Source organism: Syzygium oleosum, unplaced genomic scaffold (genome assembly GCF_021117445.2).
Source record: "Syzygium oleosum isolate NSW1041296 unplaced genomic scaffold, Sole_v2.1 Sole_v2.11, whole genome shotgun sequence".
Classification (NCBI taxonomy): domain Eukaryota; kingdom Viridiplantae; phylum Streptophyta; class Magnoliopsida; order Myrtales; family Myrtaceae; genus Syzygium; species Syzygium oleosum.
Window position 1 is genome coordinate 11473249 of NW_026607495.1, and position 27485 is coordinate 11500733.

The following is a 27485-nucleotide window of genomic DNA, read 5'->3' on the forward strand; positions in this document are numbered from 1 at the left end:
TCAACTAGTTTCGAATAGCATTATGGCTGTAGGTTCAGACTTTACCTATTCAAAAGCATTCCATCTTAGTTTAAAACAATCTTCACTGAAGAATCTTCTTCATTGCAAATTTTTCATTTCAAACTCCGAGAAAATGGTCATATAGTTTTGTCATATTCTGATTTCTACGCTAGACGCAGACCCACTTTTTCTCCCGAGTGGTAAGCAAGAGTTCTATTGATCAATAAACAGACTTGAATCTCGGTGGAAAGAACGAAAACACTCCTTTTCAAGCTTAATAACTGAATCTTAGTGGAAATCTTCATGGACGTGAGTGTCTGAACAACACTTTATCCCAAAATCGATAGTAAGCAACCCTCCATGATTGGATGAACACTAACGGACCACAAAATATCCAGAAGCCAACAACAAATCCAAACGGTATGCCCAGGTAAAACCACTTCTTCTCGCTATCATCATTGTCACCATCGTCACCAGCTTCTTCCGTCCCATTTGTGGTAATTGTGCAACTTTTGTTAAGCTGAAGCCCACACAATCCGAGGTTTTTTGCGAAAGAACTTTCAGAAAACGTGAGGAATTGTCCGCTAGCCGGGATGCTTCCCACAAGTTGATTGTTTGAAAGGTTCAAGAACGAAAGGAAATGAAGATTTGCAAGCTGAGTTGGTATGGTGCTATTGAGGTAGTTCCATGATAGGTCCAACGACTCGAGTTGATGCAGATTCCCCAAAACAGGAGGAATTGAACCCGAGATGGCATTATGCGATAGATTGAGGAAACGAAGTGCTTTTAGATCCCCAAGTGTGTTAGGTATTGGACCCTCCAATCTATTGCCCGAGAAGTCAATTGACGTGAAAATAGTTAGAATCTTGACATATTCTAGCTTCAGACCTTTGCAGGTCACAATCAATGTATCTTCATAATAGAACCCAGTCCGGTTGGCATATGGATGCAGGTAATTGAACTCTACGTTGGCCTTCATAGCCTCCCAAGATGTGAGGAGACTCGCAGACAGCGTGCCGCTGAAATCGTTTGAAGACAAGTCAACGATTTGAAGCTTCTGCCAGGTGCTAGGACCACGCGGACATCCAATTTCCCCATGCAATTTGTTGGATCGTAAAACAAGTACATGGAGACTCGACATAGCCTTGAAATGGCATGGAAATGTCCCGTTTATTTTATTGCCCCCGATGTTCACAACCTCTAACATTGTGCAATGTGTCAAAGACAATGGAATCTGCCCCTGCAACAAATTCTCACTGAAATCCAATGTCCTCAGATCACATGTTCTTGGAATGTTTTGCGGAATAGTGCCACTCAACTGGTTATTTCTCAAATTCAATACCTTGAGGGATGCCATCATTAAACAATCAGGAATAGTTCCATTCAAATGGTTACCTGATAAGTCGAGCACTTCAAGTCGATCGCATTTGCAAATTGACTTCGAGATGGACCCATGGAAATTATTCTTCGAAAGGGAGAAAAACGCCAATGATGATAGGTAGTCACCAATGTTATCCGGAATAACAGAAGTGATGTTGTTACTTGAGAAATCCAAGTAGCCAGCCTGTGACAGCAGGGGTGGCATATTTCCTCGGAGCATGTTTGAATGGAGGTCGACGTAAAACAAAGCAGAAGTAAGATTGCGTGGAGCAGTTTCCAAATCTTCAAAGCAATTCGAGGAGAGATTGAGATACGAAAGATGTTCTAGCGTCCATATCCATCTCGGTATCTCCCCTTGAATATCATTGTGGGAGAGGTCGAGGTGGATCAAATTGGACTGGTTAGCCAAAAACTGAGGCAACGTCCGCAACCGGCAGGAAGCCAACTCTAAGTAATAAAATTCAGGGAAAGAGGATGCAGAAGCAGACGTTGTAGTATTAATGGACAAGCCACTGTACGATAGATCAAGATCAGTCAAATTTCCTAATCCCTGAAGCGCGGCAATGTTCATCGAGCCACTGAAATTATTGGAAGAAAGTGAGAGGAACTGAAGCCCTTGCAGTTCGAATATGGATGCTGGAATTGACCCTTGTAACTGATTGCTACCCAAATCAAGCGTGCGCAGTTGATACGAAGAGACATTCGGATATATGATAAGCTGACCACTAAATCTATTGTATGAAAGATCTATCTTCGTAAGTCGAGGAAGTGTAAACAGAACTGGGGGAATGTGACCAGTTAAAGCATTATAAGACAAGTCCAAATAAGTCAGCTCTGACAGGTTCTCCATTGAACTTGGGATCGATCCACTCAAAGCATTAGAAGACAAGTCCAAATAAGTCAGCTCTGACAGGTTCTCCATTGAACTCGGGATCGATCCACTCAAAGCATTATCAGACAAGTCCAAAGAAGTCAGCTCTGGTAGGTTCTCCATTGAACTCGGGATCGATCCACTCAAACTGCAATAAGACAGGTCCAATGTCGATAATTTCCTGAGATTACCGATTGAATCTGGAAGCCTCCCTGAAATATTCGTTCCACGTAGGTACATAGTCTCAAGAGAACTATCCTCCGGAAAATCGGGCAAAGAACCCTGAAGACGATGGTTCGATGATAGATCAAGGAACTGAAGCGTTTGTACCTGGAAGATTTTTTTAGGAAACTCTCCATACAAATCACAAGAACCTAGGCTCAGAGTTTTCAAGCTGGAAAAATTCGCCAAGAAACTAGGAACTGTGGTGGCCAAGTTGTTGTAATCGAGTTCAATGACCGACAGATTAGTAAGACTCAAAAGAGAAGCGTCAATAGGACCAGACAGAGAACAGCGATACATGATCAACACCTCAAGTTTCGGCACTGAAGAAGACACTGCATCGCACCAGTCACTTCCCTCAGCAGACACATTGACCCCATCAAGGTTCAACTCCCTCAACTCCCCCAAATCCCCAATCAGCGACCTCAAATTGGGCTTTTGAAGTTTCAGCAAAGCCTTGTCAGGGTAGTCATTACCACTCAGATCAAGAGTACGTAGCTTTGTCAGGCGCGATAGTTCCGCTGGAATCTGCCCAGTGAATCCGGCATAGGACAAGTCGAGATGTACCAAGCGACTGAGATTCCCGAGGCTCGACGGAATCGCCGCAAAGTTGAAGTTGTTGAAAGACAAGTTCAGGCTCCGAAGGAACTCGAGCCTAAAGAGACTCGACGAAACGTTGATTCCGCCAAAGATTGACTCAAAGCTCAAATTAAGACCGACGACGAGGCCATCCTCGCACGTTACGCCGCTCCATGAATCGGCGCTTTGGTCCCACCGTACTAGCTTGGATGACATGAAGGTGTCGAAGACAAGGCTATTTCTCAGCTCGAGCAAGAGTGATCTCTGGTCGACGCCGGGACACCGGGTTGAAGCTGAAGCCCCAGCAACGTCGGAGAAGATGGAGATCGTGGATATCGCAAGAACAAGCCATGAGATGAGTGAACCGTTCATCGGAAGAGGTTGAAGAAGAAGAGCGCTGGAAGAGGGCACGGGGAAGAGGAGAACGAAACAAAGTCGACACTTATGTGATTAGTCAATAAATATGACTCATCTCACTTTCGAAATTACTAGCAAAATCCCGCAATCTTTCACAACAAAATTACATCCTTTATTTAATATAATTTTTCAATCCAAAACAAAAAAAAAACATATCTTTATTTTCTAAGAGAAACGGAAAAATAAACACGTCTTCCTAAAATGTCGAGATTCGAACTTGAAATCCCATTTGAAAATGGTTTTGGCTTTCTTATTTTACATTATAAAACAAATGACATATTATGAATCAATTTTTTCTTTGCGCATACCTTAACGATGTAGAAATTGGTTAAACGTAAATAGATACCTAGCTTTTCACACTAACATCAAAATGCATCTGTCATATCCTATTTTTTTCATTAAATAAGTAGATTCAAGAAAAGAAATAAAATAATTTATTAATGTTTGAATGCAACTTCATTACGGTGTTTGTGAGTAACACATAGGAGGAGTTGTGTTCTTATTGGAAGGCAGATGAACAAGAGCTTCCTTGGCTGGGATTTCAATGGGGCCGTGTTTGGTCTCATTCACATCACATCCTATCATAAATTTTTTGGTCCCTCTGCGCGGCTATCTTAAGTTGACTTGACTTGTGGTGGGTTTTAGTGGTTCTATGACTTTGGATGTAAATTCTTCAATGATCTCGCTAAGGATGTCATGTTCGATATTGGCTTGAGTTACTTGACCGAGTAATTCGGGCGAGTGGCAAGATACCACCGGAATAAATGGCGCGTGAAATGGACAAGGATCAAGTGGGAGGACTTTGGCAGCCCTTGGTCCTTCCTTACGGCAACTGCTGCTTTCACTGTCTGTCTTTACCCTCGTTAACGCATTTGTTCGCCTTGACTAGAGAATGCAAAATTTTCGTTTCAATGGTGCTTCCCAATGGGCTGATTTCTAAAATTCTGTCTACGACAAACACGGAATTTCGTCTGTGCACATCAAATACGTAACGTCTATACCGAAATTCAATTGAACCACGTAAATCTTTTGTTCTCGTTCTTCGTTGATTTCTCGGGTAAGCTTCTATCAAGGGTAATTCATACTCGAACAATATGTGCATGAAAGAAAGTGATCTAATCTAACAAGAAAATTAGTTATCTTTATCTATCGAGGAACTAGTTGTACCATGAACTAACTAAATATCAAATAATATCTTTAGAATCTAATAATATCTCTAATAATATTTTCTAATGATTCCTCAAATATCAATAAATATACTTAGAACAAAGCCCACAAACATGATGATCTGCGAGAGAGAGATCTGGAAAATATCGTGCGAAATGGGCTATTCAAGAACAGAGAATTGCAGGTAGGAGGAGAAAAACAGGGGATGTTTCAAATTGGAAACAGAGAGTGGTCAAAGTAAACTCCGGTGGGGACAACTTTGTCTGATGTCTACGTTACTGGGGGACTGATGATGCTACTTTCTTTGTGGACTCATGATGATATGTGAGAGAGAGATCTGGAAAATATCGTGCAAAATGGGCTATTCAAGGAGGAGAAAAACACGGGATGTTTCAGATTGGAAACAGAGAGTGGTCAAAGTAAACTCCGATGGGGACAACTTTGTCTAATGTCTACGTTATTGGGGGACTGATGATGCTACTTTCTTTGTGGACTCATGATGATCTGTGAGAGAGAGATCTGGAAAATATCGTGCGAAATGGGCTATTCAAGAACAGAGAATTGCAGGTAGGAGGAGAAAAACACGGGATGTTTCAGATTGGAAACAGAGAGTAGTCAAAGTAAACTCTGGTGGGGACAACTTTGTCTGATGTCTACGTTATTGTGGGACTGATGATGCTACTTTCTGTGTGGACTCATGCGTACGGAATGTGATCAAACTTCAATGCAACAGGATAGGACCAGCTTTGGGAATTGGAATCTAAGCTATTCGATGACGAAAATAGAGAAGATTAAATTGTGCCCAAATCCAAAGTGTGGTTTGGTGTTACAAAGATTGAGACCTGCGTGTCAAGAAGCGTGAGTTGTTTTGTTGCTCCATAATTGTCGCAGCCATTAGAGCCTTTTGTTGCTCCATAATTGTCGCAGCCATTAGAGCCAAGATTGAATCGGAGATTCAGTATGCATGTGAATGGGCCCGTCTTTTATTGGATCAAAGATGAATTCAATGGATCGACAAAAGGTTGTTGAAAATATTGCCTGATCTCTACCAAAATAAAGTTCCTTTCTATCACTTATATGGCACTTGTATCATGGGTCTATAAGGGGAATGTAACTGCTGGGCTGACTTCCATGGTAGATCTGAGGTAATTTACCATGTCACAATTTTCTTTGGTTGCCTCTACTAAGTGGTGTCATCTCGCACAAAGTCACGACCATGCGAGAGGCTCCGACTTCACTCGGTGTCGCACTTCAACTTGTAAGTGATCAAAGGCGAGCACGAGTCGCTTGATTTGTCTGCACGTGAAGAAGCAATTAAAGCCTGATTTGGAAGAGGCATTTGAGAAAATGCTGGTAAAGCGCTTAAATGTTTCCATCTTGAGCCTCGTGGGTCTAATTCTAGTTAAATCTATTTCTAATAGGGTTAAAACAATTTCTTATCCTACCTGATAATGTTCGTGCGATTGCGTCCTCGAGACGACAAGTAATACTACTTGGACGGTTAGCTGTAGCTCCTTGCGATTGCTTCTCCAGGGGTCAAGCTTGTGATAAGTTCTTCACATTTTCGAAACATTACCAATCATCGGTGGTGGCGGCTACTGCCACCAAGTTCTCCACCCCTTCTGGCGTCTCTCTTGCTCTCCTACACTTATTTTGATTTGAACATTATTGACTTTCACCTTTATAAATAAAAATATATATATATTACAAAAAAATAGGATAGAGTTACTAGAGCCGATGCCCAAAAAAAATTGTTTTTGAAGAATTCGATTACACATGAATTTTTTTTAAAAAATTACAGAAATTATCCACGTCAGTGCGGCCGTGTCACGTAAGTCGGTCGGTGTCCACATCAGTAATATCTTACCAATGAAATTTTCCTTACCAAACAACAAAATATTTTTCAGTTTTTGTTCTAAACGGAACGTTAGAAATCAGCCCATGGGGGGAGCACCACTGAAACAACAATTTTACGTTCTCCGGTCAAGTCAAGTTTGCAGCGAAGGTGGCCTTTTAATGAGGGTAAAAGGACAGTGATTGAAAGCAGCACTAGCCGTCACGAAGGACCAAGGGCAGCCGAAGTACTCGCCATTTACTCCAGTGGTAGCTGGCCGCTCGCCCGAATTAACTCGGTCAAGTAGCTCGAGTCTATATTGGACGTGACATCATATAACGTTAGGATTTCAACATTTCCAGAGAACTTACTAAATATTAACGCAACCAATCGAAATTAGCAAACTGTTTTTCATATAGAACATGATTGTTGGCTTGAAAGCAGCAACAATCACTAATCAGACCATTGAGCGAGTCAACCAGGTCCAATTTCACGCACCAAGCATACGAACTTAGCAGGAATGTGAAAACAACAATTTTCAAACCCAAAAATTCCGTGTGGTCCAGTTTGGAGGGTGCGCTTGAAGAATGTTTATTTTATCCAAAATCGAAGAATGTTCTTGATTGAATGGCTTTCCTTCAATAGACGGAACAGGTTTTGAAATTCTTAATTAATCACGGAACTTGTTCCAATCAAGCATGACGAACAAAGTACACGCAATAGTTGCCGGCTGACTCAACTATAGAGTGCCAAATTGTCTGAGATGCGTATTGGCGAGTAATCTTTCGCTCTGCTCGCTATTAGCATAGGAAAGAATTTCACAGACCCTGCTAAGCTGTTAATTCACATCAATCAATTTACGGGGAAATTGTCCAATCAATTTTGAACTTATTGTACGGATGCCGATTCAGTCCCAATTATTTCAATTTTGCCAATTTAATTCTAAACATTTGCTCGAAATTCTTACGCAATCCTTTCAATCAATTTTCGCTGGCAATCGCCAACATGGTGGTGTGCCATGTAGGACAGTTGGCGATAACCAGACTACCACGTCAGTGGTTTCAAGCAAAAATTGACCGGAAAGAATATATTAGAATTTCGCACAAAGGTTCATGATTAAATTGACAAAATAAAAAAGTCTAGAACTGAATTGGCATCTATGCAATGAATTTAGGATTGATTTGTTGATTCCACATGCAATAGATTTCTTTCTTTGCCCCCACCAAGTAGTGTAATCTTGCACAAAGTCAGGACCGCGTGCAAGATTCTCTTTGAAAAATGTCCAGTGATGAGGAGAGGTCTAATCGAGTCTAGTCGAGTTGATGTGGTCTAATGTTTGAAATAGACTAGAATCCAAACTTCAAGACAGGACACTCGATTTAAACTCGATCTCGATAAAGCTCAACTTTTCTGGATTGAGTTTGGCTCGTGAAATTATTTTTTAGGTTTGAAATAAATTGATTTTCATTCGATTTATTTATTATAAATGAGCTTTTCTCGGAGCTCAATTCAAGTTTGAGCGCAAATTCAGCTAACGGAAAATCTGAACTGATGAGGACAATATTGTAAAATGCTTACGTTAGTTGTAGGACTGATGATGTTACTTTCTTTGTGGACTCATGTGTGGCGAATAGGAGCAAAAGTGCATTTGTGTTTGTTGGCTTTTCTTTAATCGTTTGCCGATTTGTTTTTTTTTTTTTATCAAAAAGATATTGACATCATTCACTTTAAAGAATTTAGCGAAGACAAATCTAAAATTTCAGAGCATAACAAATCATAGAAGGCTGGCGAGGGACACATAACCCAATTACAAGGTAGACAATTCATTCGCTGAGCCTTAGCAACTCAGTCCGCAATTTTGTTAGCGTCCCTTCTGCAATGGGCTAGAGAAAAAGCCTGAGAAACTCCTCATAAGCTTCTGGGTCCGGTCAACTATTGCTTTTTGCAATCAGTCTCCACACTTAGGGTGTGATTGTTCTAGTGAATTTCCTTATCTAAGAAGGTGAAAATACTTTCCGAAATTGATCATCTTGAATTTGTTAATATTTTTTTTTCTTTTTTTTTTTTTCTTTCTAAGAAGAAAAACATTCGTGTATTTTCTTTTCCCAATAAAAATAATTTAAAAATAACAAATAATTTGAAATAATTTTAAAAATACGAATTTTTTTGATAATTTTCACCATCAAATTTTCCTCACCAAACAACTGAAAATACTTTACAAGTATTTTTTAGGATTTAGCTGAACACCGAAAAACAAACTTATTTTTCAAAAAATTGATTTTCTGAAAATGATTTTTTAAAATGGTACATATTTTTCGCAAAACAAACGTACCCTTTGCTTCAATTCAGATCGGGGAGAGAGATAAAGTAGAGGGTTTCAAGTAACGCCATTTGCTTCCGCTTGTTCAGCCGAGTCCACGTCTGCTAATTTTGCAAATCCATCCACCGGTCGTCCGAACGAGTCCCGATGGACACGCGCGATGGCTCCTCTCGACGAATCGGCTACAAATGAGCCGTCTGATGTTTGATCTTTAGAGCCCCCCTGGATCTGGGGGTTCCCAATTTTGGGGTAAGTCTTCGATTCGCATCCATTTCTTCTCCGTGTTCCCTGTCCAAGCTGCGATGTTCTCATTCATAGCTGTGGTCGTGATGACAGAGGTGCTTCGGACCCGGGGTTTGCTTTCGAAAAACGAGTTGATTGCGAGCTTTCCAAAGGAACCCCAGAATCGTCGCTATGAGTTCAAAGGCCGATGAGGTTCGTGGGTCCTCTTTCATCCCGACCAGCCACTCGTCGAATCGAGTTAAGCCCCCCTTCTTATTTATGCTGATGTTCAGGGACGCCTCTCGCCAAACCAGGGATGTCCAAGGACACAACAGTTTGAACGTGCTCGATCGTTTCGACTTCTTGCTTGCACGCTGCACGAATGGGTTCAGGTACCACCTTCTTCTTATAGAGATTATCCAATGTGGGCAATGCGTTTTGACAGGCACTCCACAAGGAAAAATTTTGGTTTTGGGGGATAGTTTTGGATTGTCCACGCATAGTTCCGTAGCTCTGGTTTTGGCCGATAGGAAGAGGATGCTGAATCTGTGTGGGTTAGTGCGGTCGATTTCTCTATTGCTGAGGTACCTGCTTTTAACTGTGTAGGTCCCTGACATGTTATTTACCCACATAAGTTTATCCACTGTAGTTCGGAGGCCAATAGGGATAGCGAGGATTTAATTTACTTTCTGGTCGTCAAACGTAGAGTTCAACAGGGGTTCATTCCATCTTGCCTCTTCTCTTTCAATCAAACCAGCCACTTTGAGTGGTTCATCTCTCGTTGTTGGGCCACTTATGATCCCACTTTTCAGCCACCTGTCTTCTCTAATGGTAATTTTCTCCCCATTACCCACGGCCCACACATGACATGAGAAGCAATGGCATCTCTTCCAATCACAAGACTTTGCCAACCCCACGACGGGCGAGACCCTTTTCTGGCTTGCAAAAAATTACATCGTGGGAAGTAAAGTCCCTTCATGATTTGGCTCCAAAGTGCCTCAGGTTGCTGCCAAATCCGCCACGCTTGTTTCCCTAACATGGCTTTATTGAAAGCCAATAAATCTCTGAACCCAAGACCCCCTTTGTCCTTTTTAAGCTTTAAGATCTCCCATTTCCTCCAATGTAAACCAGCTGATTTGTTGTTGTTTCTCCACCAGAATTTAGCTACTTTCCTCTCGATGGCTTTACACATCAAAACTGGGATTTTAAAAATGGACATAGCATATTGAGGAAGTGCCTGCACAACTGCCTTTATCAGCCTTTATCAGTACTTCTTTCCCTGCTTTTGACAGCAACTTTTCCTTCCAGCTTTCTAAATTCATGTTGACCCTCGCAAGAATCCATGCAAACATCTCTTTCTTTGAGGCACCCCAAATCGAAGGGATTCCTGTTGGAGTTGGCGAATACTTCGGGGACTCTTGTTTCTCACACCGGGTACGCCCACGTGAGCTTAGGGAAACTGAAGTGTTGTCCGACGACATGTGACCCATGCGTGCGAATGCGGGGTTCGGGGCGCGCCCGACACAAGTTGCCCCGCCGCCTTGGCCGTGTGGCGGGGGCTCGGGCGGCGCCCAAACCTCAACGGGTTTGGGCTGGCCCGTATAGTGCGAGATTAAGAGATTTCATATAGGTTTAGGTTTTGGGCCCGTTTGGGGCATATATATATTTTGCTCGTTTTTCTGATCATTGTAACGAGTTGAGTGGCTGTAAACCGAAAAAACATAGTGAAATCTCTTTGCAGGACGTAACCCTAATCGAGGGTGAACCTGGGTAAATTCGTGCATCGTCTATTTTCTCTGTTTTCTGCGTGATCGTTCTGTTTCGGTTCTCGATACGTCCCTTCAATTCCTAGGTATTTCCCAGTCTTTTCTATTTCAGGCACTCTCATTTCTGAGGACATGTTCCTTCTCAAACTCTGTGGGCAGCCTTTACTAAAATACGTCCCCGATTTATTTAAATTAATAGCCTGGCCAAATGCAAAGCAGTATTGGTGTAGTACTGCGGCCACATTTTGACATTCTGTCGCGACCTTCCCGAACCGGCCCCGGCCGCCTAAGGTGGTTTGGCTAATGGATTACTAAGTTAAACCTAGCTCGAGCTCTCCCAAGCCCATATCAATTCGCGACTTAAGTTTAAGTTGTTAACATGCAAATCAATTTTATCTAGGAGTCGCCACTAATTGATTTTGGTGGGCCAATTAGACACCCAAATGAAACACGGGAGGAGTGCTTCACTTCTACGAACCAGAGATTCAATGGGTACGGAGACTTGATTACACTAGCGATCTACTAGTGCCCTTTCGGTACCTAAACTTGATTACTTGCAAATTAACGTACTAGGCAGCCTATCGAAAAAGCTAAAATTCCGTCTAACCATGCTAAAAATAGAAAATACCAACCAATAAATTAAAGGCGCGCAACCAAATAATCACAAGGAAAACAAGCAACCAGTGACCTAGCATCGTCTCTAAAAAAGAAAAGGCAATCAAAAGCCCTAAAGTAAAGCCCTCATAGCTTATCCGATTTTTGGGAATTTTTTAGAGGGTTTTTTCTCATTTTTTCATTTTTTTTTGTTTTGAGTTTTTAACCTAAAATCTAGTGAAATTAAGCCCAAACTGATTTCTGAACATCTCCTAATTTTCTGATTTTTTTTTGAATTTTTCTGAATTTTTAAATATTTTTTAATTTTTTAAATATATTTTTTTTGAAATTTTGAATATTTTTAATGTTTTAATATTTTTAAGAATATAATAATTCTGGACCGGGTCCCCTGACCCGATCCGCCCGACACCTGACCCGGGATCCGCATTCCCATTCCTTTTCTATTTTTTATTCTTTTCTTTTTCCTTTCTTTTTTGTTTCTTTTTCTTTTCTTATTATTTTATTACTCTTCATCCCCTTCATGCCCATGCACGTGATCCTCTCTGCCCAGAAGACTTTCCCCTGCTTCTTGCTATTCTTCACCGAGTCTTCTTCTTCTTCAACTGAGACCACGCCATGACCACTTCTCGGCCTCCGACCGACGGCGCGTGCCACGAACGCTGACGACCGACATCGGGTTCTCGCTCTCACCGCCGACCGCTACACCCACCGAACCGTCGGCTCACTCCGGCCACAAAACAACACCAGCGACTAAAACTCATTCTCCCACCACCAAGCTCACGGCCACAAGAAAAACATTAAGCCTAAACAACCAGATGCACACAATATAGAATAGAAAATAGTGAACTGATGGTGGCGGCCTCGGACCGTAGGCATCATCAGCGACGAAGAACTTTCCGACGGAGGGGAGATGCAAACACGGTCAACTCGGACGATGTGCGAATCGCGACAACACACAAGAAAAACACGAAGTCAGTATTGATTCGACGAATACGAGTACTAAATAAGCACAAAAACCGAGTTCTAGACACCGATTCCACAAAGAATCATCCGGACTTCCATTGAGACATTTCATCAAATATGTGATATGCAAGTTGAAATATTCACTCTTTAGTGAGATCCGATACGATTTCTAGCTTTAGACATGATATATACAACTCTAAACGTCCATATATCACGAAAAATTCATCTCGGTTCACCCAGAAACGTTCGGAACTTTCAGACCCAAATTCGGTGCTAAGAGCTTCTAATATCTCATTCAAACATTTCGACGAACAGTTAGCATGCGACTAAGAACGCGAGGTCCGAATCTGATTTTGGCATGATTCTTGGCCTAACATGATACTTACAGACCCAAGTCGTCATTATACGCTACGATCCGACTTCGGCATCCCACGATTGGGTCACGACACCACTTAGTGAACCTGGTACGTGAGACTACCAAGATGCAGGGGAAAGAAAAGGGCAAGTAAGTACCTGGTTCAGACGCCGAGTTCCAGGTCAGTCGGGTTAGTATTTCCGGCGCGTGAAAATGCTCCTGATGATCGCCAACCTTCTTGCAACGAAGGGTTCTTCGTGGGTTTCTCAGCTCGGTTGTGAGGAGCTCCGATGGCCAAAAATGAGAGAACGGTTGACTCGGGTGTTCGCGGGCTCTTAGTGCACGGTGGAGGGGACTCGACGGCGATTGGGGCGATCCTCCGACGAATGAGCGCAGCTTCGTCTTCTCCGATTCCCCTCAAGATCTCTCTTGGTCTCTCCTCTCACTTTTTGCTCTTCTTTTTTTTTCTCGGTCCCTCTCCCGCTCTCTATTCCCTCTTTTTTCTCTCAAGCTCTCCGTTCTCTCCTCTGTGCCTCGGTGTTTCTCACTCCCTCTCCCTCTCGGTCTTTTTTCTCTGTATGCAGACCCCATTTTCTGTTTTTGTGACATGTACTGCGGCAACCCAAAAAAGAGAGAGAGTGTGACAGTCCATTTTTGGGTTTCTTTTGTCTTTCTCTGCATTGGACGTCCCACTTTCTTCTTTAGTGATACACCCTAAAACTCTCCATACTTTTGTCCTTTCCTTCCATTCGCCTCTCTTCAATGCGCGTGCGAAGGGTGAGCTGTCCATGGGGAAAAGCTCCTCTTTTGTCTTCTCTCTCTCTCTTTTTAATCCCTCCTGGACGTGTGTTGACCGAGAGGAAGAAGAAAAGCTTCTGCCTATTTTGTCTCTTCTGATCAGCTTTACTTTTTTTTTCTTCATGAAAACACGCCGAGCCCTTTCTTCCGTATCCTTTCTTCCTTTTTGCTTCTTTTGTGAAAGCGTGGGTAGAGTGTCCGGAGGGAGAGGGAAGAGATCACGTTTTTGTCTTTCTCTCTTTTCTTTTTTTTTTCTTTTTTTTATTTATAATTTTTATAATGATGATTTTTTTTTCATAAAATAAAAAACGAAATAAAATAAAAGGAAAATATGTTTCACTAAATTCTACTAATGCAAATGCGCCTAACATCTATATGCTATGTAACTTAATGAAAATATTTTTGTTTAGGGATTAAAGATTAAACCCTAATTTTCTATGCGGTAAAACCCTCAATGATTTGGGCAAAATTTAGGTGTCAACAGCTGCCCCTCTTTGAAGGGGAGCTCGAAGAGGTTCATTTCAAAGACAAAAGACACCTAAATTTGTCAGCGGAAGGCAAACGAAAGTTGGCATTACGCAAGAGAAAAAATAAAAATAAAATAAAACAAAATAAGATGAGAATAAAATAAGTAAAGTAAAATAAGATGAATAAAGTGTGGTTTAAAGTTGACCACAAACTTTTGGAAATCGTGGTTTAAGGTGGGACCACAAACCTTTGAAGCGTGGTTTAAGGTTGGACCACAAACCTTTGATGCGTGGTTTAAGGTTGGACCACAAACCTTTGAAGCGTGGTTTAAGGTTGGACCACAAATCTTTGATGGGTGGTTTAAGGTTAGACCACAAACCTTGGAAGCGTGGTTTAAGGTTGGACCACAAACCTTTGATGCGTGGTTTAAGGTTGGACCACAAACCTTGGAAGCGTGGTTTAAGGTTGGACCACAAACCTTTGATGCGTGGTTTAAGGTTAGACCACAAACCTTTGGAAGCGTGGTTTAAGGTTGGACCACAAACCTTTGGAAGCGTGGTTTAAGGTTGGACCACAAACCTTTGATGGGTGGTTTAAGGTTGGACCACAAACCTTGGAAGCGTGGTTTAAGGTTGGACCACAAACCTTTGATGCGTGGTTTAAGGTTGGACCACAAACCTTGGAAGCGTGGTTTAAGGTTGGACCACAAACCTTTGGAAGCGTGGTTTAAGGTTGGACCACAAACCTTGGAAGCGTGGTTTAAGGTTGGACCACAAACCTTTGATGCGTACCTGGGTTTACATACCTGTAGGTTGGATCGATTGCTCAGAGGCTCTTTGCCGACGAGGCTTGAAAAGATTCGAGTGAATGACCACTTTCGGGGTTCTTCACCCGAGGATTTGATAGATTGTGCCTAAGTTTCTTACGAAGGACTTGAGGTGCCTAAGTTTCTCTCAAAGGATTTGACATAAGGAGCATGGCTCAGGGACATACCTGTGAAGGCCTCATTTTTCTTTTTCTTTTTTTTTATTATTTTAAAAGAGGGTAAAAATACTTACCTGATGTTTACAAGAGAAATAAAGGAAACTCCGGGCTGCAAAAGCTCACCGTGCAAGGAAGAAGACTCTAGGCTGCGAAAGCTCGCCAGGTCAATGGGGTGCTCCGGACCGTAAAAGCTCATTGTGCAAGGAAAAAGACTTTGGGCTGCGAAAACTCGCCAGATCGATTGGGTGCTCCGGGCTGCGAAAGCTCACCGTGCAATTCCGAGACTGTAAATCTATCAATCAAGAAGATTCTGAAATGGACACTGCACATCTAATGGAATATGTTATAACAGGTCCCCTGATAGGGAAAGCATACCAGGCGAGATCGATGTTATTCGAATGTCATGAATGACACTATCAAAATAATACATTCACTGAGAAAGTGTTGATTGCATGAGCGAATCAAACTAAATTCAATTGTTTGGAAAATATTCAATATCATTCAATATCACAAGATTGCCATCAGGCTTAAGAAGTGTCATTAATCATCAAATTCCCTTAGGAGAAAGTTTTTTTGTCAAAATGATTTTAACTCGTGAAAAGGGCTTGTTAAACATGCCAAACAAGAGCTGCATAGTCGGAAAGGGCTTCTCATAACTCTCAAGAAGGCTATTTGATCCCATCCATTAATGTGGGAAATAGTATGATCCTCTGTATACCTCACATTATTAGTGTCGGAGGCTTCGAGAATCATTCGCAATAAGCACACATTGACCAATCCAAGAGGTCTTTTGTAAGGACTATAATGCGGGCTTGATCATGGTTTCAACAACGGATAAGCATTGACTGCTAAGAAATGAAATAATCATTGATCATCATTTTCGCTAGGTTTACAAGTCAAGAAACCTTTAGATAAGATAAGACAACCTTGCCTCCACTTCTTCAAGCGACAGCTTCTTTGTAAAGTCCTTATTTTCACTTGAATCATCCCAATCAGAAGAGACTTTGGGAAATTGTTGTAATATTGGTTCAGTGAAAGTCTCGAAAGGCTCAGAAATTCTCAAATGGGATTTAGGAGTTGGTGATTATCACGGCATCATTACCATATCATCCAATCTTTTTGAAGGCACTCGACTTTTGAAATCCAACTTGTCTCGAAAGTCCATTGACTAATCATTTTAATGTAAGAGCTTTGCTCTTTTCTCTAATGACTTTTGCATTTGCAATGATTTTTTTTTTTGCAAGCATTTTGCTTTTGACATTCCCTTTTTTTTTTTTTTGAGAATTTTCCTCTTGATGCAACTTCTCTTTTTTTTTTGCTCTCTTTTTTTTTACAATGGGCATTGGCCTTGCTTTTACCAGGCACACTGCTTTTTCATGCCCCCTAGTTTTCATTTGACTTTTGCTTTTTTCATTTTTTGAGCTTTTAAAACTTTCGAGATGTTTTTCACGCTGTCTCATGAGTACCAATTGTCTTGATAAATCACGTGCTTTGCCCCAGTGTAGGGAGATAATCACCATTCGGGCTTTAGAAATGAATATTCAGGCTCAACTTGGCTGAACAAAGGGTATGAGTGTTTGGATAGAGAAAGAAATGCTCATCTTTTATTTTGGGATGTTTCAAGCTTCCATAAGGACTCACATGAAGTTATCACAAAAAGATTAATACAAGTAAGGGCAAAGAAGTCTTTCTCATCTTTTCCTCCAAAGAACGTCAACCAAAACCTCCAAATTTGCCCCGTTGTGGGGTGGTTCTTGACAGGGGTATTTTGTAGAAATTCTCCACATGTAAAGGCTCAAAGGGGCTTGACTATGGTCACCTGTAGTGTGTAGGATATATGAAAGAAATGCCTCTTTTCATTTTGGTATGTGTACTACTCGCGAATGAATCTCTTGTTCTTGAACAACACATGTTTTCTTTTCCGCTCAACTCTCAAAGTATTTACGAGACATGTTTAGAAATGGTTTGCCTTTCCTCATTCTAAGTATTTCTCACTTGGCATTATTAACATCTCCCTTTCATTTTGTTGAGATCATCACAGATTGATTAATCTCCACAGGGAATTTTGATTCAAAATGAATGATCCACCAAGCACCAAGGCAATTTTTGGATAAAGATGATATTCAAAATTTTTGTGAAAAGTTTGCTTTCACAGTTCTACTTTTGTGCTCTTTTCTCAAATACATCAGAAACTCTCCCATTTTTTCATGAAGAAAATTTTCATTTGATTTTCATTTGAATTTTGGAAAAAGGGTACTTGCCTGCGACATGGCGACTTGGTAACCCTGTAAAGAATAAAAAAGAATGTGTTAGTGCATGAATCTTTATAGATCGAAAGATTGAAAACGACACATCATTACCCTTCACTTGCATTTGTCCTTCATGTTTTTGATGCTTCCTATCAAGGGAAGAAAGAATCACATCAAAAATGGAATCAAAACGGGCAATTGGAAACGATACAATTTACCCTCATTTGAATTCGCTTTCTCGGGTGTTTGACAACTCCCTTCATTCGAATTTGCTTTCTTATATATTTGACAACTCCCTTCATCCGCCTTCTTCGCCTTGACTTTTTGACATTATTTCGATATTTAAGGGCATTGTCCCTTGGATGCTTTGCCCCATCTATTGCATGCTTCCTTGGTAGGAGGTGTCGCCTCCGCGGTCAATGTGTGCCTTTGTCCTTTGAGTGACCTGCCCTGTTTACAACCCTGAAAAAGGAAATGGAACATGTTATCTGCACTCTCGATTGAACTTAATTTAGGAACAATACATCCTTTTGTGCTAAATTGGATGTCTTATCATGACTTGTTGGTGAGAGGCCTTGTTCTACATATGTTGCCCCATCATGCTTGCTTGGTGGGGGGGAAGGAAAGACTTTGCCCTTTGGTCAAATGTTTCACATCGAGTTAGATGAAGTTTGGCATCCGATCCTCAATCCATCTCCATTGTCGTTCCATCGTGCTTTGTTTGGGAATTTCTTGAAATATTGTGCCCCTCCAATCTCATCTCCGTTTTGGCCACATTATCTCCCTATTAAGTGCTCTCTTTTTTGTGGGGGAAAATTGGTATTGCAATGACTTATCATGTTTGCTTGCAGAACTCCGCTCATTTTTCATTATTCCCTTTTATGGTTGGGTGATTGTCTGTCGTTTCTGTTCTACTAGAGTGATACACCTTCTTGAAAGTCAGCTGCGCCATTATAGTCCTTCAATTGTCATCTCACGCTTCAGTATTACCCACTTTGCAATTATCTACTTCATCAGAATCCATCATAGCTCCTTGTAAAGAGTGTTGAAGAAATTGCATAGCAATTGAACGACAAGAAATATTTCTCTTAACCTGTTTTGACAAAAATAGATGAACGAGTCAGTTGTTGCACAAAGAGTTCTTATTGGAACGATTACAGAGTTACCATCTCACGATGTCCTTTTTGCAAATCAACCTGCAAAATTGGCCAGGTGAAGAGATACAATTTTATGCAAGTCGTTCTTGAAACTCAATTTCAAAACATTTTGAAGGTAAGGCATAAAAGCCTAACTCAATGACTCAATTGGAAATACTGTAATTACTTTCAAAGGACAATGATCTAAATTAGAACCTCATTACTCAAAGACGTGAGTTGCGTGATTTACAAAAATATCGATTGGGTTCACAATTAAAACCCAAATCAGAAAACATTGGCTCCCAATAAGAATAAAAACAAAGACAAAGTTTGAAAAACTCTTGAATAGAGGAGTGCAAACAAACCATTCCCGTTCTAACTCTAAAGTACACTTCCTTGCATGATTAAGCAAGAGAATTCCAAGGGATGACTGTTACGCATAACCTGCGAAAGGAAGACAACGTTAGTATGTGAATGAAAAAGTGGTCTTTCACTGATGCCGCCTCTTATGACGAAAGCGAGGCAACAATACATGCCCCCATGGTTCCTATTTGTGGGCATTTAGTATTTCACCAAGATTTCATCGTAAGTGGGGACATCATTAAAAGATCAAATTGCGGCTATCAATCGAGCGCCCTTTTTATTCCAAAAGTTTCATCGCAAAATGCGGCATATCAAATTTGAAAGACTGATTTGCGATTTCATTTTTGCAAAAATGAGGTGATTCCTATTTTAAAAAATTAATACACAAAAAGTGATTTGAATTTTGATTCCGAAATGTGAACAAGAAAGAATTTTATTGAAAATGTGATTTCAATTTTATGCCCCAAAATACAATCTTGACTTGAACGAATTTTTGAACAAAAAATGTGATTTTAAGCCTATAACTGAAAGTTTAGACAAAACCATCTGTTTTGGTAGGGCCAAATCAAAGGTGTTTGAGATTTATGCTCAAGGTTCATTGTCAAGAGTGATTGCTTGAAATTTTCAATTATAAGCTTAGATCACCCAGGGCATTCGATTGATTTTCACAAATTTCAAAAATGAAAGTTTGAACCAAAAGTGAACAAGTAAAGAGAGAAACCATAGTTACATTGGATGACAAACTTTTAATCACATAAACATGCGAAAGTAACGTGCGGCTCGACTTCTACTCTAGATGGCTCAACAAATTGGAGTTACGAGGGTGGGATGACTAGTCGTGGCCTCGCGTACTAAGCCAAGTCCTCGTAACTCCGGCTCAGTCAAGAATGATACCCCAATGCGACGCGGCCTTGCGGGCAAAAATAAGCATCCTCGACACCAAGAAAGAAGTTTTCGGGATTGAGTTGGGCAACCTCTACTACGCGGCCTCGCGGTCGAAGTCGTATCCAACTCAATACCATCCTAAACATTCCTAGTGCAGCCCAGGTCCGGCAGCATGGTTGTGTGTGCAACAGTGTAGTGCTAAAACATTTAAAGCATGCACAACAGTTTATAAGCAAACAATGCTTCAAGCATCCGAAAAAATAAACATTCATTCCCAAACTCCAAACCTGCAAAACAAAGAGTCAACAATTACTCCACCCCTTATAACTCCCAACCTACAAAACCATTTAACACTTTGTTAGCAGACTTACCTTAGCCTTCACGATGCGCTGCCATAAGACCACATTAGTTAACAAGCAATCAAGCTATACTAGGCCTAAGTCCTCAAGTCCCCAGCGGAGTCGCCAAGCTGTCGCGACCTTCCCGAACCAGCCTCGGCCGCCTAAGGTGGTTTGGCTAATGGATTACTAAGTTAAACCTAGCTCGAGCTCTCCCAAGCCCATATCAATTCGCGACTTAAGTTTAAGTTGTTAACATGCAAATCAATTTTATCTAGGAGTCGCCACTAATCGATTTTGGTGGGCCGATTAGACACCCAAATGAAACACGGGAGGAGTGCTTCACTTCTACGAACCAGAGATTCAATGGGTACGGAGACTTGATTACACTAGCGATCTACTAGTGCCCTTTCGGTACCTAAACTTGATTACTTGCAAATTAACGTACTAGGCAGCCTATCGAAAAAGCTAAAATTCCGTCTAACCATGCTAAAAATAGAAAATACCAACCAATAAATTAAAGGCGCGCAACCAAATAATCACAAGGAAAACAAGCAACCAGTGACCTAGCATCGTCTCTAAAAAAGAAAAGGCAATCAAAAGCCCTAAAGTAAAGCCCTCATGGCTTATCCGATTTTTGGGAATTTTTTAGAGGGTTTTTTCTCATTTTTTCATTTTTTTGTTTTGAGTTTTTAACCTAAAATCTAGTGAAATTAAGCCCAAACTGATTTCTGAACATCTCCTAATTTTCTGATTTTTTTTTGAATTTTTCTGAATTTTTAAATATTTTTTAATTTTTTAATTTTATATTTTTTTTGAATTTTTGAATATTTTTAATGTTTTAATATTTTTAAGAATATAATAATTCTGGACCGGGTCCCCTGACCCGATCCGCCCGACACCTGACCCGGGATCCGCATTCCCATTCCTTTTCTATTTTTTATTCTTTTCTTTTTCCTTTCTTTTTTGTTTCTTTTTCTTTTCTTATTATTTTATTACTCTTCATCCCCTTCATGCCCATGCACGTGATCCTCTCTGCCCAGAAGACTTTCCCCTGCTTCTTGCTATTCTTCACCGAGTCTTCTTCTTCTTCAACTGAGACCACGCCATGACCACTTCTCGGCCTCCGACCGACGGCGCGTGCCACGAACGCTGACGACCGACATCGGGTTCTCGCTCTCACCGCCGACCGCTACACCCACCGAACCGTCGGCTCACTCCGGCCACAAAACAACACCAGCGACTAAAACTCATTCTCCCACCACCAAGCTCACGGCCACAAGAAAAACATTAAGCCTAAACAACCAGATGCACACAATATAGAATAGAAAATAGTGAACTGATGGTGGCGGCCTCGGACCGTAGGCATCATCAGCGACGAAGAACTTTCCGACGGAGGGGAGATGCAAACACGGTCAACTCGGACGATGTGCGAATCGCGACAACACACAAGAAAAACACGAAGTCAGTATTGATTCGACGAATACGAGTACTAAATAAGCACAAAAACCGAGTTCTAGACACCGATTCCACAAAGAATCATCCGGACTTCCATTGAGACATTTCATCAAATATGTGATATGCAAGTTGAAATATTCACTCTTTAGTGAGATCCGATACGATTTCTAGCTTTAGACATGATATATACAACTCTAAACGTCCATATATCACGAAAAATTCATCTCGGTTCACCCAGAAACGTTCGGAACTTTCAGACCCAAATTCGGTGCTAAGAGCTTCTAATATCTCATTCAAACATTTCGACGAACAGTTAGCATGCGACTAAGAACGCGAGGTCCGAATCTGATTTTGGCATGATTCTTGGCCTAACATGATACTTACAGACCCAAGTCGTCATTATACGCTACGATCCGACTTCGGCATCCCACGATTGGGTCACGACACCACTTAGTGAACCTGGTACGTGAGACTACCAAGATGCAGGGGAAAGAAAAGGGCAAGTAAGTACCTGGTTCAGACGCCGAGTTCCAGGTCAGTCGGGTTAGTATTTCCGGCGCGTGAAAATGCTCCTGATGATCGCCAACCTTCTTGCAACGAAGGGTTCTTCGTGGGTTTCTCAGCTCGGTTGTGAGGAGCTCCGATGGCCAAAAATGAGAGAACGGTTGACTCGGGTGTTCGCGGGCTCTTAGTGCACGGTGGAGGGGACTCGACGGCGATTGGGGCGATCCTCCGACGAATGAGCGCAGCTTCGTCTTCTCCGATTCCCCTCAAGATCTCTCTTGGTCTCTCCTCTCACTTTTTGCTCTTCTTTTTTTTTCTCGGTCCCTCTCCCGCTCTCTATTCCCTCTTTTTTCTCTCAAGCTCTCCGTTCTCTCCTCTGTGCCTCGGTGTTTCTCACTCCCTCTCCCTCTCGGTCTTTTTTCTCTGTATGCAGACCCCATTTTCTGTTTTTGTGACATGTACTGCGGCAACCCAAAAAAGAGAGAGAGTGTGACAGTCCATTTTTGGGTTTCTTTTGTCTTTCTCTGCATTGGACGTCCCACTTTCTTCTTTAGTGATACACCCTAAAACTCTCCATACTTTTGTCCTTTCCTTCCATTCGCCTCTCTTCAATGCGCGTGCGAAGGGTGAGCTGTCCATGGGGAAAAGCTCCTCTTTTGTCTTCTCTCTCTCTCTTTTTAATCCCTCCTGAACGTGTGTTGACCGAGAGGAAGAAGAAGAGCTTCTGCCTATTTTGTCTCTTCTGATCAGCTTTACTTTTTTTTTTCTTCATGAAAACACGCCGAGCCCTTTCTTCCGTATCCTTTCTTCCTTTTTGCTTCTTTTGTGAAAGCGTGGGTAGAGTGTCCGGAGGGAGAGGGAAGAGATCAAGTTTTTGTCTTTCTCTCTTTTCTTTTCTTTTTCTTTTTTTTTTTATTTTTATAATGATGATTTTTTTTTCATAAAATAAAAAACGAAATAAAATAAAAGGAAAATATATTTCACTAAATTCTACAAATGCAAATGCGCCTAACATCTATATGCTATGTAACTTAATGAAAATATTTTTGTTTAGGGATTAAAGATTAAACCCTAATTTTCTATACAGTAAAACCCTAAATAATTTGGCCAAAATTTAGGTGTCAACACATTCAACAATAGTACCATCCAGGAAAAAAATTGAATCATCTGCAAATAGAACATGTGATAATGGGGGACAGTTGCCATTCAACTTAATACCTCGAATAGCACCTGTTGAAGTCGCTTGCTTCATCAAATGAGAAAGCATATTAGCCACGAGAATAAAGAGATAGGGAGATAGAGGGTCACCTTGACAAATGCCTCGAGTTGGCTTAAAATACGGCAGGGGTTCACCATTGAATTTCACACTAAAGGACACCATTTTTACACATTGCATTACCCAATTAACCCATCTTTCACAGAAACCCATCTTGATCAAGCACGCCCTGAGAAAGTCCCACTCTATTTTTTTTTTTTTTTTTTTTGGTCGAAATAGAGATATCATTTCATTAAACCCGGGCCCACCTACAAGAGTAAGGGGCATCAAAACACAGGATTTCCCAAAGAGGGGAAGGGGGGTTACAAACCCAGTTTCGGGGGAGGGTCTTACATCTTGACGCCTTTACAACCCAGTCTGCTAATCTATTTGAGTCACGGGTGCAAAGGACCAATTCTAAACTCTCAAAAAAAGCCAAGAGGCCAATACAATCGTGATAATTGGCTCAACATCCCAAGGACGAGAGGAAGAATCTCTCAAAATGACTTATCAACGTTGAACAGTCGGACTCCAAAGATTAGTTTTAAATGAGGCCGATCAAGAAAGTGTTTGAGGCATGAGACAGCAAGGGCTTCAGTTTGAAGGGCGGAAGATGCTCTGACCGGTCGCGCAAGGCCTTCCATCAATCTTCCTTCTGAATCGCGACATACGAATGCAATTGCCCCTTCCATGGTCCCTGAGAGGTGAGATCCATCGATGTTTATCTTCAGCAAACCAGGGTCTGGTGGTCTCCATCTCGGTTTTAAGTTCAGCGGTACTGCTTCACGTTTTAAGTTGCTTCTATTCCACTTCGCGTAATTACAATGCATGTCTAGAGCCGATTCAATTATGTTAATTGGGTCTGTCTCTTCATGATGGAATACTAGGGTATTACGCGCTAACCAGATTTTCCAGAGGGTGACTGCGATGATCTCGAAAGGTATGTTTTTTCCGGGTCATATCATTGTAGTTTTGCAACCACTCCTCAAATCTAGTGACCTGTTGGTGAGAAAAGTGGATGTTGAAATAGGGATTTGACCAAACCTGCTTTGTCTTGTCGCAGAGAAGGAATAGATGCTCGACTGTCTCGGGCTTTTTTCGACACAATGGGCAAAAAGGTTCAGCTAATACTTTTCTCTTGAACAAGTTTACCCTTGTAGGTAATGCATCTTGGCAGACGCTCCACATGAAAAGTCTGACTTTTGGGAGTGTTTTTAGCCTCCAAATTTTGCTCCATAGATCGTTGGGTATTTGGTAGGAAGAAGAGGGCGCCTGAGCCATGTGTGTTCTCATTCTTTCGTAGCTCATTGTATCCGCTTTTGACGTAATAACAACCGGACATATTTGATGACCACACTAGCGAGTCTTCTTTCGGGGTAGATGGTAGTGGAATAGCTAGGATTTCATTCACAACTTCTTCATCGAATAAGTTGTGTAAAAGTTGCTCATTCCAGAGATGTTCCGTTGGGGCGATCAAATCTGCTACCATGTTGGGTTCATGTTGGTTTTTTGGTCCTCCTAATTCGCCCCTTTCTAGCCATCTATCTTCCCTGATTCTAATATGTTGCCCGTTACCCACTTTCCATCTCACCTCCTTCGAAATGGCATCTCTTCCCATAAGAAGGCTCTGCCAGCCCCACGATGGATGAGAACCCTTAACTGCATGCCAAAAATCGATGTTTGGAAAGTAACATCCTTTTAGAACTTTGCACCATAATGAATCTGAAGTTTGAGAGACTCTCCAAGCTTGTTTTCCTAGCATTGCTTTGTTAAACGTGATGAGGTCTTTGAAGCCCAAACCTCCTTTATCTTTCCTTTGCTTCAGTATCTCCCATCTTCTCCAATGAAGGCCGGCTTTTGATGCATGTGTTTTCCACCAGAATAAAGCTATCTTCCTCTCTATGGCCTTGCAAATGGACACTGGGATTTTAAAAATGGACATCGCATATTGTGGTAAAGCCTGTACGACCGCTTTTATCAAGATTTCTTTACCCGCTTTGGAGATAAAACTTTCTTTCCACCCTTCCAACTTCATGTTTACTCTCGCCAAAATCCATGCGAACATCTGTTTTTTTGTTTGACCCCAATCGGAGGGGATTCTTAGGTACTTCCCCGTTTTGTCAATCTCCGAACTCGCAATTCTTGGGCCATATTCCTTCTCAATTGATGCGGACATCCCGAATCGAAAAAACTCCTGATTTGTTAAGGTTGATTGTCCCGACCTGTTGCGAAAGATCGATGTAGAATAGAGGATAAGTTCGGCATTCACTAACCTTTCCATCCACAAAGAAAATAGAATCATCTGCAAAAAGTAGATGGGAAAGTGTCGGACAAAACCTGTTGAGCCTAATTCCTCTAACACTCTCATCATCCACAGCTTTCTTCATGAGCGAGGAGAGTACATTTGCAACAATTATGAATAAGTAAGGGGATAGAGGGTCTCCTTGCCGAAGACCTCTCGATGGCGCAAAGAAAGGAAGTGGTTCTCCGTTAAACTTGACACTAAGGGAGGTTGTAGTGACACATTGCATAATCCATGAAACCCATCTCGCACTGAAACCCATCTTAATCATGCATGCCTCAAGGAAGTCCCACTCAACCCGATCATAGGCTTTTTTCATGTCCAACTTGAGGATGGCTTGAAATTTCCTTTTCCTCTTCCTGATTCTTAGTTGATGTAGGACTTCTTGAACAACTAGGATATTATCCTGTATTTGTCTGCCGCTAACAAAAGCGCTTTGCTCCTCCGCTATCATATTAGGAAGCCAAGGTTTTAGGCGATTTGCCAAGACCTTGGAGATAATTTTGTAGCCGAAATTGCATAAGCTAATGGGCCTGAACTGATCTAGTGTTTCTGGGTTAGGCTTCTTAGGAATCAGAACAATATGGGTTCTGTTCAGGTTCGGGTCAAGATGGCCAGATTCAAAGAAAGTTCTCACCATAGTGAATACATCGTGTTGGATGATGTCCCAATGTTGTTGATAGAATAGCCCATTTAAACCATCTGGTCCCGGTGCTTTCTTTGCTCCCAACTGGAAAGTTGCTTCCTTTACCTCCTCCATTGATACACTTCTCAGTAGACTGCAATTTATTTGATCCTCCACTAAGCTAGGACACTGTTCTAGTACTGGGTGAAAGTTTCTTGGGCCTTCGGTGGTGTATAAAGACTTAAAGAACTGCTCCGTCATATCCTGTAGTTGCTTTGGGTCTCGACACCATTCCTCATCCGTTAATTTTAGCATGGAGATCTTGTTTCTTTGTCTTCTTTGTACTGTGGTTGCGTGGAAAAACTTGGTGTTTTTGTCTCCCCATTGCAACCAACTTATCCTTGATCTCATTCCCCAAAATATTTCCTCTTGTCTCCCGAGTTCATCTATTTGCTGGTTCAAGAACTTCACCCTCTCTCTATTGTAGTGCACAATTGGAGCATTCGTGATCTCCTGTAGCTCCCATTTCAGAGATTCAATTTGGCGTTTCGCATTTGAGAACTTCTCTTTGCTCCATTTCGTTAAAGCTTCTGATACTCTTTGTAATTTCCTCAGGAGTTTCTCATTTTCCAATCCTGGTATGCTCCACATTGACTGAACAACTCTTCTACATTCTTCATCTTCTAGCCAGTATGCTTCAAACTTGAATTCCCTCTTCCTTTTTATGGTTGTTGCTGATAATGAAAGCAATAGGGGACTATGATCCGAGCCGACCGCAGGAAGGGCAAGAACTTGTGCATTTGGGTACATTACTCTCCACTCCACATTGCATAAAACTCTATCAAGTCGCTCTTTGATGTGTGCCTCCCCATCCCTATTGTTTGCCCATGTAAATGCGCAACCCTTGCTCTCTACATCCATAAAGGAACATCCACTAAGAAAGTCTCGAAATGCAGCTAACCTGTAATAATCTGCCCTACATCCTCCAACCTTTTCCCACGGGTGCAAGATCTCATTGAAATCTCCCATACAAATCCACGGGAGATGGTTGGCTTGGCCAACTAGCTGTAATTTCCCCCAGAGTTGGAGCCTTTCTTGGTATACTGTTGTAGCGTGAACAAAAGTGACTCTCATATGGTGTTGGCTTCCTATTTCCAAGCAAATTAGGTCAATCAGCTCCGACGAGGCACTTACCACCTTTAACGAGACCAGATCAGTCCATAATACCGCTAACCCCCCTGCGATACCCGTTGGGTTTACCACTACACTAAACTGGAAACAAAGCTGTCTCTTCAGCCTCAAGATAATTTCTTCTTTGTTTTTTGTTTCCATCAAAAAAATGATGCTGGGCCTCTCACGTGCCACTAAGACACGCAGTTCCCGGTTTGTCAGGGGATTGCCCAACCCCT

The 27485-nt window shown here is 41.5% G+C and overlaps 1 protein-coding gene across 1 annotated transcript in view; it reads right to left on the bottom strand.

The window, feature by feature from the left end:
* Positions 1–240: 240 nt before the first annotated feature.
* Positions 241–27485, bottom strand: part of LOC115667123 (receptor-like protein 7) — a 37452-nt gene continuing 10207 nt past the window's right edge. The window contains exon 2 of the mRNA XM_056316032.1: positions 241–281. The gene's annotated coding sequence lies outside the window, so the exon portion shown is untranslated. The remainder of the gene's footprint in view (positions 282–27485) is intronic.